This window comes from Natator depressus, chromosome 3 (assembly GCF_965152275.1).
Source record: "Natator depressus isolate rNatDep1 chromosome 3, rNatDep2.hap1, whole genome shotgun sequence".
Classification (NCBI taxonomy): Eukaryota; Metazoa; Chordata; order Testudines; family Cheloniidae; genus Natator; species Natator depressus.
In genome coordinates this window covers 957,270-977,427 of record NC_134236.1, presented here as the reverse complement: position 1 = coordinate 977,427, position 20,158 = coordinate 957,270, and the positions used below count along the sequence as shown (strand labels likewise).

At 51.5% G+C, this 20,158-nt stretch overlaps 1 non-coding gene across 1 annotated transcript; it reads right to left on the bottom strand.

Annotated features, from left to right (window-relative positions):
- Nucleotides 1-245: 245 nt before the first annotated feature.
- On the bottom strand, nt 246-433 carry LOC141985605 (U2 spliceosomal RNA). Its single transcript, XR_012638967.1, has one exon. It is a non-coding gene; the product is annotated as a U2 spliceosomal RNA (small nuclear RNA).
- Nucleotides 434-20,158: the final 19,725 nt, after the last annotated feature.

Here is a 20,158-nt window from a genome sequence, read left to right as displayed (position 1 = left end):
TTTTGCGAATACAGACTAACACGGCTGTTACTCTGAAACCAGCTTTTTAAACAATCCCTCAGGAACACACAGCAGCTCACATCTGTGTACTCACACAGAATTACAACAGAAGCTTATAACAATATTTCATCATAAATAAACCAGAACCATAAAGATTTCAGAACAAAACGGTAATACCAAAGCAATCCTGTCAGACAACAGAGCTAAATCAATTCTGGTTTTTTAACCAGTTTATTCTCCCCAAGGGGAGGTGCACCATTCCCAGAAGCACTGCAATATCGGGTGAATGCATGGAGTGGACAAACCAAGCTCCTCTTCCATCTCCCTGCTCCAAAAATCCATTTAATACAGAGTTCTTAGCTAGCAAAGGTGTCAGATATTAAACTGATCAGAACAGATTGGAAAATTTTATTAAAGCTAATGTTAAAATTATATAATACACAGGTTAAGGGAAGAGCGTCTGTACATCTGGGGGTAGTGCTTAGATATTCCACAAATACAAAGTTTGTTTTTAAAAGTCATATGATACATATAGTGCATAATCAGCAATAACCCAAATGTAGGTGAATAGATTTAACGATACAGTTTAGATATTAGGAGCCGAATACTCGGGTACATCACTCAGGAGTAGTTGTACAGAGAGTTGGTTGTGGAAAGCAATTAGAGGCATGAGTGGAGATTGTCCCTCAGTAATTGAGAATTAGGTAGGTTTGTCCATTTAGAAAATACAATCCATGAGGGAAGTGTTTCCGTTACTTTCCTGACTGTGCTTCTCATTGGCCTCCAGCTCATCCCTTCTGATATTGCCGATGTTGGGTGATGTGTTCTAGGTAGATGTCCCTCGACCACCTGATGGTGTCCAACACCATGAGTTGCTGCATCAGCCGAGCATAGAGCTGACCGATTCTGCATTCTCTCAGCACTCTTTCATTACCAGGGTCCCATGCACCCATGGCTCCGACGATCAGTGCCTGTGTCTGGACCTGGTAACCACTAGCTCCCAGGGTGTCGGCCAGAGGGGCGTATTTCTCCACCTTTCGAGCTTGGGCATCGTGGAAGGCGGGGTCCTGTTCTCGACGGGCACTGTGACATCCACCATGGTGATCGTCTTCTGGTCCTCCTTGGTGATGACAATGTCCGGTCATGGCTGTCCGTTCCGGGGATGGCAGAGTTCACGGCCACCTTCCCCATGGGTGGCAGGATGGCTCTGACCAGGCGATCTTGGATGGTGTTGTGTCGCAGCTGCCAGGCTCTAGAATGGGGCTTGTAGCTACAAAGGACGTGGGGTAGTGTCTTGTTGGCGTAGCCGCACTTCCTGCATCGCTTGTCCTGATTCCCGTTTTGATATTGCGCTCCATGTGTTTTATGGAAATATGCTAATGAGTGTAAATACGATGTAACTGGGACATGCTTCATGCAAAAGGTCTCTTGTAATGTATCATTACAAAGCTTATAACCTACTGAATGTGTCCATCCTGTTTGTATGAATGCACCATTCTTGTATCTGAAACTAGCTATGTGAAGTATAACACTGAAGTCCTTTTGTAAGTATGCAAAGTGTGGGCCATTAATAATGGCTTGGAATCTTGATGGCTCCCATTACCCAGGACAATTGGTTGTAAATGCTCTGTTTACTTGTAAGCCTTCCTGTGAATCAGGCCAGGAAGAATGGAGGCTTGGGGGTCTCACAGGACATGTGACCATATCACCTGGTACTGGAATCCATCTTAAACCTGGTGCTTTTCCATTGAGAAGGAGGGATGGGGACCCAGAGAGACAAAAGATTACCCCCCCTTGTGCCAAAGCTATAAAAGGGGGTGGAACAGAACAAAGGGGCTGCCAGTCATGAGAAATCCCCTAGCTGCCACCTGAGCTGGAACTAACCAGGACCGTACCAGGGGAAAGGATTGGGCCCAGACTAGGAAGGAGTCTAGTCTGTGAAAGAAGTTTATTGGAACATCTCTGAGGGTGAGATTTACCTGTATTCAGTTTCTTAATGTATTAGGCTTAGACTTGTGTGTTTTGTTTTATTTTACTTGGTAACTTACTTTGTTCTGTCTGTTATTACTTGAAACCACTTACATTCTACTTTTATACTTATTACAATCACTTTTGTTTATTAACAAACCCAGAGCAAGTGATTAATACCTTGGGGAGCAAACAGCTGTGCATATCTGTCTATCAGTGTTATAGAGGGTGAACAATTTATGAGTTTACCCTGTATAAGCTTTATGCAGAGTAAAACTGATTTATTTGGGGTTTGGATCCCATTGGGAACTGGGTGTCTGGGTGTTGGAGATAGGTGACCTGCTGAGTGGTTTTCAGTTAAAGCCTGCAGCTTTGGGGGCGTAGTTCAGACCTGGGTCTGTGTTGCAGCAGGCTAGCATGTCTGGCTCAACGAGGCAGGGTTCTGGAGTCCCAAGCCTTCAGGGAAAACTGGCTCAGAGGTAATTCGAGCACATCAGATGACAGTCCCAAAGGGGTCTCTGTGACTAAACCCATCACACCTATGGCAGACAGCTCCATTCAGCGGGATGCAATTGAGCTGGGCCCTGTGGATGAACCTCCAATCAGCAAATCGGGTGAAGCTTCCCCCGGGGAGGAAGTGGTTGCTGGTATCCCACTTGCACTTTACCTTGAACATCTTGCCCTGGTCTGGCTACTACACCTGATCTCAGGCACAGAGGTCGAGAAGTGATACTTCTACACTGCAACACTACGCAGCCCTATCGCCCCCATCCAGATCACCGGGAGGAGACCGCAGACACCATTAACAAGACTTGCAGAACCATTTCACTGAGTGAAAGTCACCGCCCCGCAATGACTCCCAGGCCAGAATCCACAGCAAGGTCCCTGTGCACAGAATCTGGATCAGAGACAGAAAATACTCTCCACCCCGTTAGTTTGGTGCCTATAGCTGGTCTCCCTGGTTGCCCAGACATGGCTAATGTGCATAACTCCATCCACTTCCCTGTGATGTGCTCTGTCCCCGGGAGCTCTCACAGCAACACAGGGAGCAGACAGGTGTGCAAGGGGCACAGCAGTCCAGGCTAGTGTCTGTTCGCACACATCTAGCTCTGGCACACAGCAGACACGTCCCATGTCTCTGAGCACCAGGACAGGCCCTGGCTCTCCTGTGTCTAACCAGGGCATGTCTGCCCTGTCCTGAGCTGGTTCGCAGCTGTCAGGAAAGCAAGAGTGGGGAGATTACCCCCGGGGGAATTCTGCACCACTGCACACATGCATAATTAATGAGCCATGCATATTTTTATTTTTTTGCGCAGAAAAAAGCTTCTGCCAGAAAGTTGGTGCAGTTCTGGGTTTTGCCCACCAGAGGGTGCTGTGGTGATAGAACAGAGCATTAGCTCCCAGCCAGCTAAGGAAGAGAGAGAGCCTGCCTTCTTCACAGAGCCTGTCAGGTCAGGTCAGGAGACAGGGGCTATGGGGAGACAGACAACTTAGGGTGATGGGGGGTCAGAAAGGGGCTCATAAAGGCTAGTGGGGGAGGACAGACTGCAGCAGGGGCTCAATGGGAATGGAGGCACAGGGCCACAGGGGGGTGGGAGATGCAAGGTCACATGGGGATGGTGGAGGGGGTGCAGGGCCACATGGGGATGGGGGAAGTGGGTGTCTGAGTGGGGGTGGAGGGTCACATGGGGACAGGGGCAGGTGTGCCTGACTGAATGGAAGAGACTAGGAGTCTGCCAGGATCTGCATGGGGGAATACCTCCCCCCAAAAAAAACCTGTTCCATACTTTTCCCACCCACATCCAACATCCCTCCAGGTTCACTCCCAGGCTCCTTCCCAGCAATTTACTTCCCTCTCCTTTAGCTCCTCTGTTACCCTGACCTGCCCCCACCCCGTGCCTTTGCACTGCTTCTGAGGGGTGCGGGAAATACGGTTCTGTGTTGTAGTTTAAACGAATTATTACTCAGAGTTCCGTATTAATATGCCAGGTAAGGAATCTATTTGTCAAAAAACATTTCCTGGCATCTTTTTTGTTGTCAGCATTGTTACAGACACTTCCTGACACATATTTTGAAATAAATGACCAAAAATAATTGAAACTGGAGTGATTATATTGTGTTATTTTAACAAATAAAATATGCAGAATTTGAAAATATTGTGTGCAGAATTTTTAAATTTTTGATGCAGATCCCAGGGTCCTGGGCCACGCTCCTGTCTGTGACCCCACCCCTGCTCCTCCTCCAGCAAGTGCTAGCCCCACCTCCTCCTCTCCCCCGCCCTGAGGCCCTGTCCCCTGGCCAGCTCAGAGGCAGAGCCAGGGAGTGAAGGGGGCTGCTGTTCTGGCTGGTGCCATGGTGCAGGCAGCCGCAGCACTCCCGTCTTCTCCTCTTGCTGCTAGTGCCTGGGGCCCCGGGGCTGCAGATGCTCCTCAGCTCCCCACTTCCCTTCAACTGCTTGCAGCCCATAAGAGCTGCCTGGGCGAGGAACCCAGTTCTGGGGCTGGCAGAGCCCTCGGGAGCAGCACCCATAGGGGCAGGGCCCAGGAGCCCAGTCTAGAGCAGATCAGTCCAGGCCGCTGTGGGGAGCCCTGGACGTTCCACCAGCCCTGTGCAGCGTGCCCTGGTGGGTGGGCACATGGGCAGGGGCTGCTCATACAGGTGCTGCCCATAGGCACTGACTAAAAATTAGCGGGTGCTTAGCACCCACCAGCAGCCAGCAACCTCCCATGCCCCAGCGCCCCTCCCCGACCAGCAGCCCCACTGATCAACTCTGGCTCTGGGAGAGTTGGCTGGGATGCAGTAGCTGGAGTATTTGGGGAGTCGGAAGCTGGAGTTGGAGCATGTGTAGTATCTGCATTCGAAGCAGGGATGGGATGGCGACCTAAGTTCCCTCTAAGCTGAGTGGCCGCGTGGCTGTGCAGCTGCCTATTAAGCCCCATGCAGGGGCTCAGGGATGCAGTGGGGAGAGGTGCCTCTCCCTCCCCGGTCCCAGCACAGATCCGCCGGAGCTGCCAGAGAGGCCCAGCCCAGTCCGGTTGGAGCTTCCCCGGCCAGGCAGAGGTGCCTCTCCCCCAGCCCCGAGCTGCTGCGGTGAGAGGGAGCTTGCGGGAATCCTCTCTCTCCCCACCACAGCCCCGGGGCAGCCTGCACCCCAAACCTCTCATCCCTGGCCCCACCCCAGAGCCCGCACCCCCCTCCGCAGCCCAGAGCCTGCACCCCCACCCAGAGCCCTCAGCTCCCCCGCACCCCAACCTGCTGCCCCAGCCCTGAGCCCCCTTCCACACCCCAAACCCCTCATCCCCTGCCCCAGCCCACACCCCCCCACACAGCCCAGAGCCTGCACCCCCAGCCAGAGCCCTCACCCCCCCGCACCCTCTGCCCCAGCCCTGGGCTGCCTCCCACATCCCGAACCCCTCGGTCTCACCCCCGCCACACATCGCCTCCATATTGGTGCAGAGAACAAAATTCATTCCGCACATGGATGTAAAAAATTAGAGAGAACACTGGTGGCAGTACCATAGTCTGGTAGAGTTGGCCTCTTCCGGTGCGAGATGTCCTTTGCAGGTGACTTGATACAACTTACATTTCTTCTGCATCTTGAAAGGCAGGTTGCAGAGGGCACACCGGAAGGCAATCCGCTTGCTATGGATTCTCTTGAGGTGTCTGCTGAGACCGCCAATGTGCTGGAATCCTCGGACCGGATGGCAGAGGGGGCAGAGGAGTGTGTCCGTGGGTAGGGGACACTGGAGATCGATGCAATCCTTCTCCCTTTCTTCTCCCTCCATTGGATGACAATATGTAATAGAGATGTTTTAATCAAACGAACATGTACAAGGTGATGGGTGATAATCTAGCCATGGAGCCAGTCATTTGAGCAATCTCCAGCGGTCTAGGTGGTTTCAATCTATACGAAAACAGTGTGAATATCCTGGCCTACGCAGACGATCTGGTCCTGATCACAGACAACCCCAAGAGTCTCCAACAAAAGCTGGACATCACCAGCCAGGCTGCCAACTGGATGGGACTCTGCTTCAATGCTAGGAAGTGCGCTTCCCTGCATATCGATGGCAGTAGGAGGGATTCGGTCCAGGAGACGCCATTTCAGGTCCAGAGTGAACCCATGATCTTCCTCCAGGATGGGCAAGCGTACCAACATCTCGGCACGCTGACAGGTTTCTGCATCCAGCAGACACCTGAGGATACCATCGCGGCGATCCTACGAGATGTGGCCAGGATCGACTCCTCCCTACTGGAACCATGGCAGAAGATCAACGCCTTGAACACCTGCCTGATCCCCTGTACTCATTTTTCCTGAGGGGATCTGCTGTGGCCAAGTTACCTCTGAACAAAGCAGACAACACCACTGGCAGCTGGTGAAGAAGTGGATGTTTCTTCCTCAGAGGGCCAGCAATGAACTGGTGTACATCTCGCACCAGCAGGATGGTGCCAACGTCCCTCGAATTGGTGATCTGTGCGACATAGCCGGGATCACTCACGCCTTACGCCTTCTGACGTGCCCAGATGCCACAGAGAGGAACATCGTGGAGAGTGCTCTGCAGGATGCCGTCAAGAAGCGAATTGCCAGGACCCTCCTCCAACCAAGATGTCGCCACCTACCTGAGCAGCTTGCTGAAAGGTGAATTTGGAAGAGACGGGGGAGACTTTGCTTCGCTCTGGACTCGTGCCCGCAATGCTACGCAACGACTGGAGAAACCTGTCAGCTGCCACTGGATGTGGTGCGAGGAACGCCAGGAGCTGGGAGTTCTGGTGCCACAGGAGAAGAACACGGAGCCCACAATCCTCCATCCGAGAGCTAGAACCAGCGGGAGAGGACCCTGAAAGAAGCCATCCTCTGCCAATATGTGGAAAACCAGAAGCTGGACCAGGGCAAGGCCTCTGAGTGCAAGTGGGACGCCAGCAACCACTTTCTCCCCAGGGGCAGCTTCACCCAATTTGCTGACTGGAGGTTCATCTACAGGGCCTGGCTCAACTGTGTCCTGCCGAATGGAGCCATCTGCCATGGGAATCGGGACAAGCGATGCAGGAAGTGCGGCTACGCCAACAAGACGCTACCTCACGTCCTGTGTAGCTGGAAGTGCCACTCCAGAGCCTGGCAGCTGCGACACACGCCATCCAAGACCACCTGGCCAGAGCCATCCTGCCACCTGTGGGGAAGGTGGCTGTGAACTCTGCCATCCCTGGAACGGACAGCCAACTGCGACCAGACAGCTTCATTACCATGGAGGACCAGAAGAAGATCATCATGGTGGATGTCACAGTGCCGTTCAAGAACAGGACCCGGCCTTCCACGACACCCGAGCTCGAAAGCTGGAGAAATACGCCCCTCTGGCCAACAACCTGAGAGCTAGGGGTGACCAGGTCCAGACACACGCACTGATCATCGAAGCCCTGGGTGCATGGGACCCTGGTAACGAGTGAGTGCTGAGAGAATGCGGAACCGGTCAGCTCTACGCTCGGCAATTCATGGTGTCGGACACCATCAGGTGGTTGAGGGACATCTACCTAGAACACATCACCAGACAGGGCCATCCTTAGGCATACACAGCATATGCAGCTGCGTAGGGCACCATGAAATTTGGGGCACCAAATTGCCCCAAATTTCATGGTGCCCTAGGCAGCTGCATGCTGCATACATGGCAGCACCAGCCCCGGCGACTGTAGAACTGATCAATTAAATTGTTTTTAATTAGTCACTTTATTAATATAACTTCATAAGTAAAGTTTTATGAATGAAACAACAACATTCATTCATAAAACCAGTTACCCCAATAACTGGCTAATTGAGTTTCACTTTCAATCCAATTGCTGCTTAAATCACTGAAACTTGCACTGCTTCAACATCACATCAGCCACTCGATCAGGGGCTCATTCACCTGCACATCCGCCGATGTGATAGACGCCATCATGGGCCAGCAATGCCCCTCTGCCATGTACATTGGACAGGGACGGCCCTGTCACTGGACATCGGGAATACCAGGAGGGATGAGCTGGAGGCCGATGTGAAGCGCAGTCAGGAAAGTAACGGAAAGACTTCCCTCATGGATTGTATTTTCTAAATGGACAAACCTACCTAATTCTCAATTACTGAGGGACAATCTCCACTCATGCCTCTAATTGCTTTCCACAACCAACTCTCTGTATAACTACTCATGAGTGATGTACCCGAGTATTCGGCTCTTAATATTTAAACTGTATCGTTAAATCTATTCACCTACATTTGGGTTATTGCTGATTATGCACTATATGTATCATGACAGGTTTCAGAGTAACAGCCGTGTTCGTCTGTATTCGCAAAAAGAAAAGGAGGACTTGTGGCACCTTAGAGACTAACCAATTTATTTGAGCATAAGCTTTCGTGAGCTACAGCTCACTTCATCCGATGAAGTGAGCTGTAGCTCACGAAAGCTCATGCTCAAATAAATTGGTTAGTCTCTAAGGTGCCACAAGTCCTCCTTTTCTTTATATGTATCATATGACTTTTAAAAACAAACTTTGTATTTGTGGATAATCTAAGCACTACCCCCAGATGTACAGACACTCTTCCCTTAACCTGTGTATTATATAATTTTAACATTAGCTTTAATAAAATTTTCCAATCTGTTCTGATCAGTTTAATCAGTCAGCCTCACCTCAGTCCCTAGAAAAATCATGGAGCAGGTCCTCAAGGAATCAATTCTGAAGCACTTAGAGGAGAGGAAAGTGATCAGGAACAGTCAGCATGGATTCACCCAGAGCAAGTCATGCCTGACTAAACTAATTACCTTCTATGACGAGATAACTGGCTCTGTGGATGAGGGGAAAGTGGTGGACGTGTTGTTCCTTGACTTTAGCAAAGCTTTTGACATGGTCTCCCACAGTATTCTTGCCAGCAAGTTAAAGAAGTATGGGCTGGATGAATGGACGATAAGGTGGATAGAAAGTTGGCTAGATTGTCGGGCTCAACGGGTAGTGATTGTCACGGAGTGTGGGGGAGTCCAGGCCCTGCACCCCTCTTCCTGGGATTCACTGAGACTCTCAGCCAGCCAGTAAAACAGAAGGTTTATTGGACAACAGGAACACAGTCCAAAACAGAGCTTGTGGGTACAACCAGGACCCCTCAGTCAAATCCTTCTGGGGGAGCAGGGAGCTTAGACCCAAGCCCTGGGGTTCCCTGCGTTCCTCCACCCAGCACCAAACTGAAACTAAACCCCCCCAGCAGGCTCCCTTCTGCAGCCTCTGTCCACATTCCTGGGCAGAGGTGTTACCTTCCCCCGCCCCCTCCTGGCTCAGGTTACAGGCTCTCAGGTCTCCCGTCCCCAGGGCACATTCCCAGGTCAACACTCCCCTCTCCCTGCTGCATCACATCATCACATCTCTCCCCCCTTTGAGACCAAACTGAGCAGGGTCACTGTGACCAGTGACCTGAGGAAGTTCAGGGCCCCCTCTCCGGGACAGCGCGTCCGCTATCAGGTTGGCACTTCCCTTCACGTGGACCACGTCCATGTCGTAATCCTGCAGGAGCAGGCTCCACCTCAGGAGTTTGGCGTTGGCTCCTTTCATCTGGTGCAGCCAGGTCAGGGGAGAGTGGTCGGTGTACACGGTGAAGTGTCGCCCAAATAGATAGGGCTCTAGCTTCGTAAGGGCCCACACCATGGCCAGGCACTCCTTCTCGATGGCCGCGTAGTGTTGCTCCCGGGGTAGCAACTTCTTGCTCAGGTACACGATGGGGTGTCTCTCCCCCTTTTCATCCTCCTGCATTAACACCGCCCCCACTCCCGTGTCTGAGGTGTCGGTGAACACCACAAAGGGCTTGTCAAAGTCTGGGTTTGCCAGAACTGGGTCACGGACCAGAGCCTCCTTTAGCGCACAGACAGCCTCCTGGCCCTGCTCGGTCCAGACCACCTTGTCTGGCTTCCCCTTCTTGCATAGCTCAGTGATGGGGGTGGCTATGGCGCTAAAGTGGGGCACAAATCTTCGGTAGTATCCTGCCATCCCAATAAAGGCTTGGACCTGCTTTTTGGTGTGGGGAGTGGGCCAGTCTCTGATCACCTCCACCTTGGCTGGTTCTGGCTTTAGGCGGCCGCTCCCCACCCGATGGCCCAGGTAAGATACTTCAGCCATCCCCACCTTGCACTTCTCTGCTTTCACGGTCAGCCCAGCCCCCTGGAGTCGGTCCAGCACTTGTCTAACCTGGGACACATGGTCCTCCCCGGTGTGGCTAAAGACATAGATGTCATCAATATACGCCACGGCAAAACTCTCCATCCCCCTCAGTAGCTGGTCCACCAGGCGCTGAAAGGTGGCCGGCGCTCCCTTGAGGCCGAAAGACAGGGTCAGGAACTCAGAGCCCCAGAGGGGTGATAAAGGCCAATTTCAGCCGGGCATCTGCATCCAGCGGCACTTGCCAGTAGCCCTTTGTAAGGTCCATGGTGGTAAGGTACCGAGCTCCTCCCAGCTTGTCTAGGAGCTCGTCAGGCCTGGGCATGGGGTAGGCATCCGATACAGTGATGGCATTGAGCTTCCGATAGTCCACACAGAACCGGACCGACCCATCCTTTTTGGGGACCAGCACCACCGGCGAGGCCCAAGGGCTGGCAGATGGCTGGATCACCCCCAAAGCCAGCATGTCCCGGACCTCTCTTTCCAGGTCCTGAGCAGTTTTCCCTGTGACTCGGAAGGGGGAGCATCCTTGGCGGGTGTGATCCTGTCTGCACCCGGTGGACAGACAGATTAGTGTGTCCAGGCTGGTTGGAAAACAGCTGTCGGTACGGATGCAGCACCCCCCTGACCTCAGCTTGCTGGGCAGGAGTTAGCCGATCCGAGAGGGGAATTGTTTCCAGGGGGGAACCAGCTCTGGTCCCAGGGAACAGATCTACTAAAGGGTCATCTCCCTGCTCCTCCCACTGTCCACACACGGCCAACACCACATTCCCCCTGGCATAATATGGCTTCATCATATTCACATGGTACACCCGGCGGTGGTGCGCCCGGTTCGACAGCTCCACCACATAGTTTACCTCATTGAGTTGCTTGACGACCTTGAAAGGGCCCTCCCAGGCGGCCTGTAGTTTGTTCTTTCTCACGGGGATGAGAACCATCACCTGATCCCCGGTGGCGTAGGCACGGGCCCGCGCCGTGCGGTCATACCAGACCTTCTGCTTCCTCTGGGCTCTGGCCAGATTCTCCCTGGCCAGGCCCATGAGTTCAGCAAGTCTCTCTCGGAAGATCAGGACATACTCCACCACTGACTTTCCATCGGGAGTGGCCTTCCCCTCCCACTCGTCTCTCATCAGGTCCAGGGGGCCCCTCACCCTCCTTCCATATAACAGTTCGAAAGGCGAAAATCCGGTAGACTCCTGGGGCACCTCCCTGTACGCGAACAGCAGGTGAGGTAAGTACTTGTCCCAATCCTGCGGGTGCTGGTTCATAAAGGTTTTCAGCATCATCTTTAGCGTCCCGTTAAACCTCTCCACCAGCCCATTGGACTGGGGGTGATACGCTGAGGCCCAGTCATGCCGGACCCCACATTTCTCCCACAAGCACCGGAGCAGGGCCGACATGAAGTTGGAGCCTTGGTCTGTCAAGACTTCCCTGGGGAACCCCACTCGGCTGAAAATGGTCAGGAGCTCATCTGCCACGGTGTCTGCTTCAATGGAAGCTAAGGGCACTGCCTCGGGGTAGCGGGTGGCAAAATCTACCACCACCAGAATGTATTTCTTCCCCGACCGGGTCGTCTTGCTGAGAGGTCCCATGATGTCCATGGCCACCTTCTGGAAAGGTTCCTCTATGATGGGCAAAGGTCTCAAAGCCGCTTTCCCCTTGTCCCGGGCCTTCCCCACCCTCTGACAGGGGTCGCAGGATCGGCAATACGGCCGGACGGTGGTAAAGACCCCGGGCCAGTAAAAGTTCTGTAGCGACCTCTGCCGGATGCGCCGGATTCCCTGGTGCCCTGCGAGGGGGATGTCATGGGCCAGGGACAGGAGCTTGCGGCGTACTTCTGGGGGACCACCAGCTGCCTCCTGATCCCACAGGACTCCCCTTCCCCTGGGGGAGCCCATTCTCGGTACAGGAACCCCTTCTCCCACAGGAAACCTCTCCTGGCAGCCTCTCCTCATGGTCCGTCCCACACTGAGGTCGGCCAGGTCCCTGAGCTTCCGCAAGGAGGGATCTTTCCTCAGCTCGGCCTGGAACTCATCGGCTGGGGAAGGGATGGGGCCCGGTTCCCCCTCAGTGGTCAGGTCTGAGGCCACAGCCTCTCTGAGCCGTGCCCCTCGGCACTCCCTCCCCACCAGGGTAGGGTCCTGCGCCTCCGGTGTGGTACCCTCCCCAAGGTCAGGGCGTAATGCCCCTCGCCGGCTCTGGCTACGGCTCACAACCAGGGCGGTCTGGGGCTTGCTTGGCCAGTCCTCTAGGTCTCCCCCCATCAAAACCTCAGTGGGCAAATGGTGGTGCACCCCCACATCCTTGGGGCCCTCCTTGGCCCCCCATTTCAGGTGTACCCTTGCCACGGGCACCTTGAATGGGGTCCTGCCCACCCCCGTCAGTGTGAGGTAGGTGTTAGGCACCACGCAATCTGGGGCCACCACCTCAGGCTGGGCCAGCGTCACCTCCGCCCCCGTATCCCAGTATCCATTGACCTTCCTCCCATCCACCTCCGGGGAACAAGGCACTCTCTCCGGAGGGACAGCCCCGCGCCCACCCTGTAAACCGAGCACCCTGAGTCCAGAGCCTTCAGCCGTCTGGCGGAGCTGGCCGGGGGTACTCTTCCCTCCGGAGCAGGTGGTAAACTGGCAGCCCCACTTGCCTGGGTCGTCTGCCCCTCGTCGAGCTGGGTCCCTACCCAGTTAACCCTGGGTAGGTTGGGTCTGCTCAGTCTGTCCCTGAGCCTGGGGCACTGGGGTCCATACGTGGCCTCTATCACAGTGATAGCAGCTCAGGTCACGTTGGTCCCCTCGAGCGGGTCGGAGGGGCCCGACACCAGGCGTTCCCCTTTGGAGAGGGTTCTCCCTATTTCCCCGCTGGGAGGTCCCATGGTGACTCTCTCTCTGCATCGGGGGGAGCCTGTTCTTTTGGGACTCCTCCCGGCTACCCCCTGACCGACTGTTCACAAACTCGTCGGCCAGCTGCCCTGCGTGCTGGGGGGTCTCGAGCTTTTTGTCCACCAGCCACAGCCTCAGGTCGGAAGGGCACTGTTCATACAGGTGCTCCAGTACAAACAGGTCCAGCAGGTCCTCTTAGTTTGGGCCCCCGCTGTCCACTTGCGGGCATATCCCTGCATCCTGTTGACCAGTTGTAGGTAGGTGACCTCAGGCGTTTTACGCTGACTCCGGAACCTCCTCCGGTACATCTCGGGGGTCAGCCCAAACTCACGGAGCAGGGCCTGTTTGAACAGTTCATAGTCCCCTGCCTCTGCCCCTGTCATCCGGCTGTAGAACCTCCACGGCTTTGGGGTCCAGTAAGGGGGTGAGGAACTGGAGCCTGTCTGCAGGGTCAACCCTGTGCAGCTCGCAGGCATTCTCAAAGGCCGTCAGGAAGCTATCCATGTCCTCCCCCTCCTTCCGCTGGGCCAGGAAGCACTTATCAAAGCTCCTTGCAGTCTTGGGTCCCCCCTCACTCACCGCAGCCGGGGCCCCACTGCTCCTCAGCCTGGCCAGCTCCAGTTCATGCTGTCTTTGTTTCTCCTTCTCCTGACATTCATGCCGACGCTGCTTTTCATGATCCTCCAGCTCCCTCATTTTCATCTCCCTCTCCCATTCCAGCCGCATCTGCTCTAGGGATGGGGAGCTCCGCCGGGAGGATCCCCTGCTGGCTGCTGTGGTCAGGGTGCCCTCAGTATTCACTGGGCTTCCCCAACCCTTACTGACTCGGATGCATCGCATTGGATAGGTGAGTGGCAGCCTGTAAGTCCCCCTCCCCAACAGTCCGCGCAGCTGCTTGGAGGGGGTATCGCAAACTCTCGTGATGGTAGTTGCGGGTTCTGGCAAGCCAGGGTAAAGGATTTTTTGGATAAATGGATAAGGAAGAACCAGGACCCATACCAGGTGCAGGGGTCAACCTGGGATGAGATTAAAAAGGAAATGGAAGAAGTGTTAGGGGACTCAGAGGTATGGGGGGTGGCTGAGGAGCCCACCCTCCTTGGTATATGGGTAGTGGAAGAAGGTCCCTGCCCATGGGGACTGAATGCCTTCCAGGGAAAGGAAGCACTTCAGTCTGCTTGTGAGAGGTTTGAAGTAAGGGCAGCATTATGGGGAGTTGCCAGTAATCTTTCAAGTTTGGTGCTGCTTCAGCAAGGGCTGCTGAAGGGTTGTAAATTAGTTAGGGGAGTGAAAGATGATTTGGCACAAAAGGGTTTATAGTCAAAAGCAGAGTTAACAGACCACCTTTAGAGACTGGAGCTGGGACTTGGTCCTGGGGGAGTGGAGAGAGAAGAAAAAAGTTTCAAAGTGCAACCTGCCTTTCCACACTCTTTTGTTTTTCTGAAGTTTTAATGGAGGGTACTTTGGATACTTACGTGAGATGTCAAGAAGGAAGTTTTTGTTTAATGATAAAACCCAGTTCCATAAATGTAACTGTATGTGCAACTCTGTGCAGTCACATTGGATGGAAGCTTGGCAATTAAATTATCCAAGGAGGTCAGGTCGAGTGGCTACTCCCACCACTATGCTTCTGCCCCAGAAGCCTTTACAGCTATTCTGAGGGAAAATGGGCCCTTTTCCCACAGAAATGGTCTATAGGGGACTGCTGCAGGCAGCAGGCGGAGAGAGAATCTGATCAAAATTATTTGACTTTTGGGTAATGTAATCAAAATCACTAAAGGATGGAAGGGGTTTCTATTGGAACTTAACTTGGCTGCCCCGGTTGTGTCTAGTTGTACAAGATGGCAGGGTAATCGGGGTACAGTTGTGTAAAAGAGTAATCACAGCGCAAGGGATGTTAGGCAAAAGAGAATTTTGTGTGGTAAAAGGAAAAGGGGAGGAATGATGGGAGCACTGAGCCTTGGGGTGGCTCTGGGGGATCAGATTGTTGCTTTGGTGGGTGTGCATGAAAACTCTGTGGGCATGGGGGAGGCAGTTACACCTTGTGTAAAATTAATTTGGCTAATATGATGTTATGGAGGTTAAACTATATGGAAGGAATCTGCATATTCCCAGGACGTGTGCAGTGTATATTGGAGAAGGGGTTAAAAGAAATGCAAATAAAACATGGTACTTCATTAAAATCCTATTAGGGCTCCAAAAGGAGCCACAATAGGTTGTGCTTTCTTTTTCAGATCTATGTGTTTTGGAGCAGGAGATAAAAGTGGAAAGTAATCAGAACTCTGGTGGAAGTAAAATGCTTCCCTTTTTAAGACAGTGTCTGAGCTGCTAACAGCTTTGGATCCAGAAGCAAGCTACTAAGCCTCTGTGTAAATGCAAATTACCTAGCTGATGGGCACAAAGGAGCTGCAAATAATGAATACATCCGGTCAGCAAACAGGCTACTAGAAGACTCAGATTAAGGCCCTCCAGGAAAGGGAGGTGAAAAAACAAGTCAAGCCTGAAAATAAGGGGGACAGGTTAACCTTAAGGGGGGTGTGTGTGTGTGTGTACAGTGCTAGAATCTGAAGCTGTGTCTCAGCTATTACCTGAGAATAAACTTAAAGCTTGGTACAGCAGAGAAACTATTGCAAACTTGGTCTGTTGTACAAGAGGGGAAACTGAGGTACACCACCTCATGAATTTCATAAATGACCAGTGAGTGGGGTAATTCACTAGCCTGACTATAGAACAAAATAAGGACAGCCTGGAGGTAATTCTTCTGTTTTTCCTGCAATTAGCAAGGAAATTTGTAAAAGAAAGTGGTATTATTATTAAGCAATAATCTGTCCCTACCAGGGGGGTGGAAACTGTTTCTTTTGTTTTTCAGACACTCTACAAGCAAGCTGGCGCCAGCGGAAGAATAACTCAGAATACCATGGATCTATGTTTTGTGTTTGTCTGTGGTGTTTGTCTTGTTGCTAGCATTGCTGTGTTTCCATGAACAGAAAATCTCATGACATGGGTGGGGATGGCTTCAAAAGGCTGACCTTGGGGGGGAAGATGTGTATGGGAATGCAAAATGCTCAGCTAGGAGGCCAGCACCTGTGTAATAGCTACCGTGGTACCTGGAAATGGAATGGCAACTAAGGTGGCCCCCACAGGCCCTATGGAACTAATGAGAAGGGGGAGGAGCTCACTGGGAATCAATGGAGGGGTGTGTAAAATAGTGTAAATCAACAGAAGATGTTTGGATGTGCCCCTCTCCTATGACTATAGAGGAGCAGGATCAATGGCCTATGCAAGGGGTGGACAATTGGGTGTACTGTGTATAAGGTGTTTTGCTGGGAATGTACATATTACTGGGGGCACAATTACACCAGCCCATAACCAAACTACACCCATCTATATGCTGCTATCTGGACTTCGGTGCACAAATGGATCTGTGAATCTTATTGCTGTGAATAAGCCAGGGCATACTGCCTGATTCCATACCAAGTGGTCAAGCTGGTTTGGACAATATCCCATTTCTCTGTGAACATTCAATGGACTTATGATATGGACAAAAGCAAGCAAAACCTGCAGGGGCAGCTTGTTGCAACTGCCAGCAACTGGACACATCAGATCGTGACCCCGTCGAAGGAGGAGAGGCAGTGTTTTGGGGGTGTCTCGAATGTTGGACCATACTGCAGTGGTCAGGACTCAGTGTTGCTGTGGATTTTGTACTGTTAACTGTACTTGTGTTACGTTGCATAGGGAGATAACCTATAAGTAATGTAGTAAGCCCTCCAAACCCTGCAGTGTACTAGACAACCCGGACCCAACCTTCTCAGGCCCACTCTAATGGGAAGTCTGGAACACTAATTGGAATAGGTGTGGTATGCCCGTACGAGAGAAGGTGCAGGGCACTGTACTACACAAGGGGCAGTGGGACAGATGGAGCATCGACACCTTCCACCTTGATGCCTGGCCCCATCAGGAAATGTGTCGCCATATGTCCTATGCTTTTCCAGGGATACCTGGGCAGGAGGATCCCAAAAGAAAAAGAAAAAAAAGGGGTGGAGTGTTAGGATATAGATATTCAGGCCTGTCTGTAAAGGCCTGTACTTTAAGAATTTAGGGGTATTCTTATCACTTGGCTAGTTCTAGAAGTATAAAAGAGAGAATCAAAATCACTGTCTGCCGGTGTAAGGGCCTTCTCTTACTGTGACAGTTCGAGGCCCTGTGCTTAGGCTAAGGCCTTTGGCTAAGCAGCAGAGGCAGCCATAAGCTAGGAAGCGACCGGTCACATCCTCACATTCCAAACTAGTCACATTGAAAGAAGGTGCAATTGAGCTGTTAGGAATACAATCCTGTCCTGATAATGCCTATCACCTCCAGAGAAAGGGAAGTGCCTAGAAAATGTAAAAGGAAACAGCATCCTGTCTGGCAAGAACTCACTTATCAATACTGGGATGTGAAATCCTCACTTCTGTATTGTTTTGTCATTATAGTTCCTACTTTGCTATTGTTTGTCTGTATAATCTGTCTGGTTCTGTGATTGTTCCTGTCTGCTGTATAATTAATTTTGCTGGGTGTAAACTAATTAAGGTGGTGGGATATAATTGGTTACATAATCATGTTACAATATGTTAGGATTGGTTAGTTAAATTTCAGGAAAATGATTGGTTAAGGTATAGCTAAGCCGAACTCAAGTTTTACTATATAATCTAAAAAGAAAAAAGAAAAGGAGTACTTGTGGCACCTTAGAGACTAACCAGTTTATTTGAGCATGAGCTTTCGTGAGCTACAGCTCACTTCATCGGATGCATAGCATATCGTGGAAACTGCAGAAGACATTATATACACACAGAGACCATGAAACAAAACTTCCTCCCACCCCACTGTCCTGCTGCTAACAGCTTATCTAAAGTGATCATCAAGTGATCATCAAGGAAGGCCATTTCCAGCACAAATCAAGGTTTTCTCACTCTTCCCCCCCCCCCCACACACACACAGACACACATACAAACTCACTCTCCTGCTGGTAATAGCCCATATTTCCAAGATACCTCTGAACAACATAATGATCCACAGAGGCCTGCCTACCAACATTACAAAAAGAAGGATTCTAGGTGGACTCCTCCTGAAGGTCGAAACAGCAGACTGGACTTCTACATAGAGTGCTTCCGCCGACGTGCACGGGCTGAAATTGTGGAAAAGCAGCATCACTTGCCCCATAACCTCAGCCGTGCAGAACACAATGCCATCCACAGCCTCAGAAACAACTCTGACATCATAATCAAAAAGGCTGACAAAGGAGGTGCTGTTGTCATCATGAATAGGTTGGAATATGAACAAGAGGCTGCTCGGCAGCTCTCCAACACCACTTTCTACAAGCCATTACCCTCTGATCCCACTGAGAGTTACCAAAAGCATCTACAGCATTTGCTCAAGAAACTTCCTGAAAAAGCGCAAGATCAAATCCGCACAGACACACCCCTGGAACCCCGACCTGGGATATTCTATCTACTACCCAAGATCCATAAACCTGGAAATCCTGGACGCCCCATCATCTCAGGCATTGGCACCCTGACAGCAGGATTGTCTGGCTATGTAGACTCCCTCCTCAGGCCCTACGCTACCAGCACTCCCAGCTACCTTCGAGACACCACTGACTTCCTGAGGAAACTACAATCCATCGGTGATCTTCCTGATAACACCATCCTGGCCACTATGGATGTAGAAGCCCTCTACACCAACATTCCACACAAAGATGGACTACAAGCCATCAAGAACACTATCCCCGATAATGTCACGGCTAACCTGGTGGCTGAACTTTGTGACTTTGTCCTTACCCATAACTATTTTACATTTGGGGACAATGTATACCTTCAGATCAGCGGCACTGCTATGGGTACCCGCATGGCCCCACAGTATGCCAACATTTTTATGGCTGATTTAGAACAACGCTTCCTCAGCTCTCGTCCCCTAACGCCCCTACTTTACTTGCGCTATATTGATGACATCTTCATCATCTGGACCCATGGAAAAGAAGCCCTTGAGGAATTCCACCATGATTTCAACAATTTCCATCCCACCATCAACCTCAGCCTGGTCCAGTCCACACATGAGATCCACTTCCTGGACACTACAGTGCTAATAAACGATGGTCACATCAACACCACCCTATACCGGAAACCTACTGACCGCTATTCCTACCTACATGCCTCCAGCTTTCACCCTGACCACACCACACGATCCATCGTCTACAGCCAAGCTCTGCGATACAACCGCATTTGCTCCAACCCCTCAGACAGAGACAAACACCTACAAGATCTCTATCAAGCATTCTTACAACTACAATACCCACCTGCGGAAGTGAAGAAACAGATTGATAGAGCCAGAAGAGTTCCCAGAAGTCACCTACTACAGGACAGGCCTAACAAAGAAAATAACAGAACGCCACTAGCCGTCACCTTCAGCCCCAACTAAAACCCCTCCAACGCATTATTAAGGATCTACAACCTATCCTGAAGGATGACCCAACACTCTCACAAATCTTGGGAGAAAGGCCAGTCCTTGCCTACAGACAGCCCCCCAACCTGAAGCGAATACTCACCAACAACCACATACCACACAACAGAACCACTAACCCAGGAACCTATCCTTGCAACAAAGCCCGTTGCCAACTGTGCCCACATATCTATTCAGGGAACACCATCACAGGGCCTAACAACATCAGCCACACTATCAGAGGCTCGTTCACCTGCACATCTACCAATGTGATATATGCCATCATGTGCCAGCAATGCCCCTCTGCCATGTACATTGGTCAAACTGGACAGTCTCTACGTAAAAGAATAAATGGACACAAATCAGATGTTAAGAATTATAACATTCATAAACCAGTCGGAGAACACTTCAATCTCTCTGGTCACGCAATCACAGACATGAGGGTCGCTATCTTACAGCAAAAAAACTTCAAATCCAGACTCCAGCGAGAAACTGCTGAATTGGAATTCATTTGCAAATTGGATACTATTAATTTGGGCTTGAATAGAGACTGGGAGTGGCTAAGTCATTATGCAAGGTAGCCTATCTCCCCTTGTTTTTTTCCTACAAACCCCCCCCCCCAAGACGTTCTGGTTAAACTTGGATTATTGCTGTGCACATTGTAAGATGAGCTATTGCCA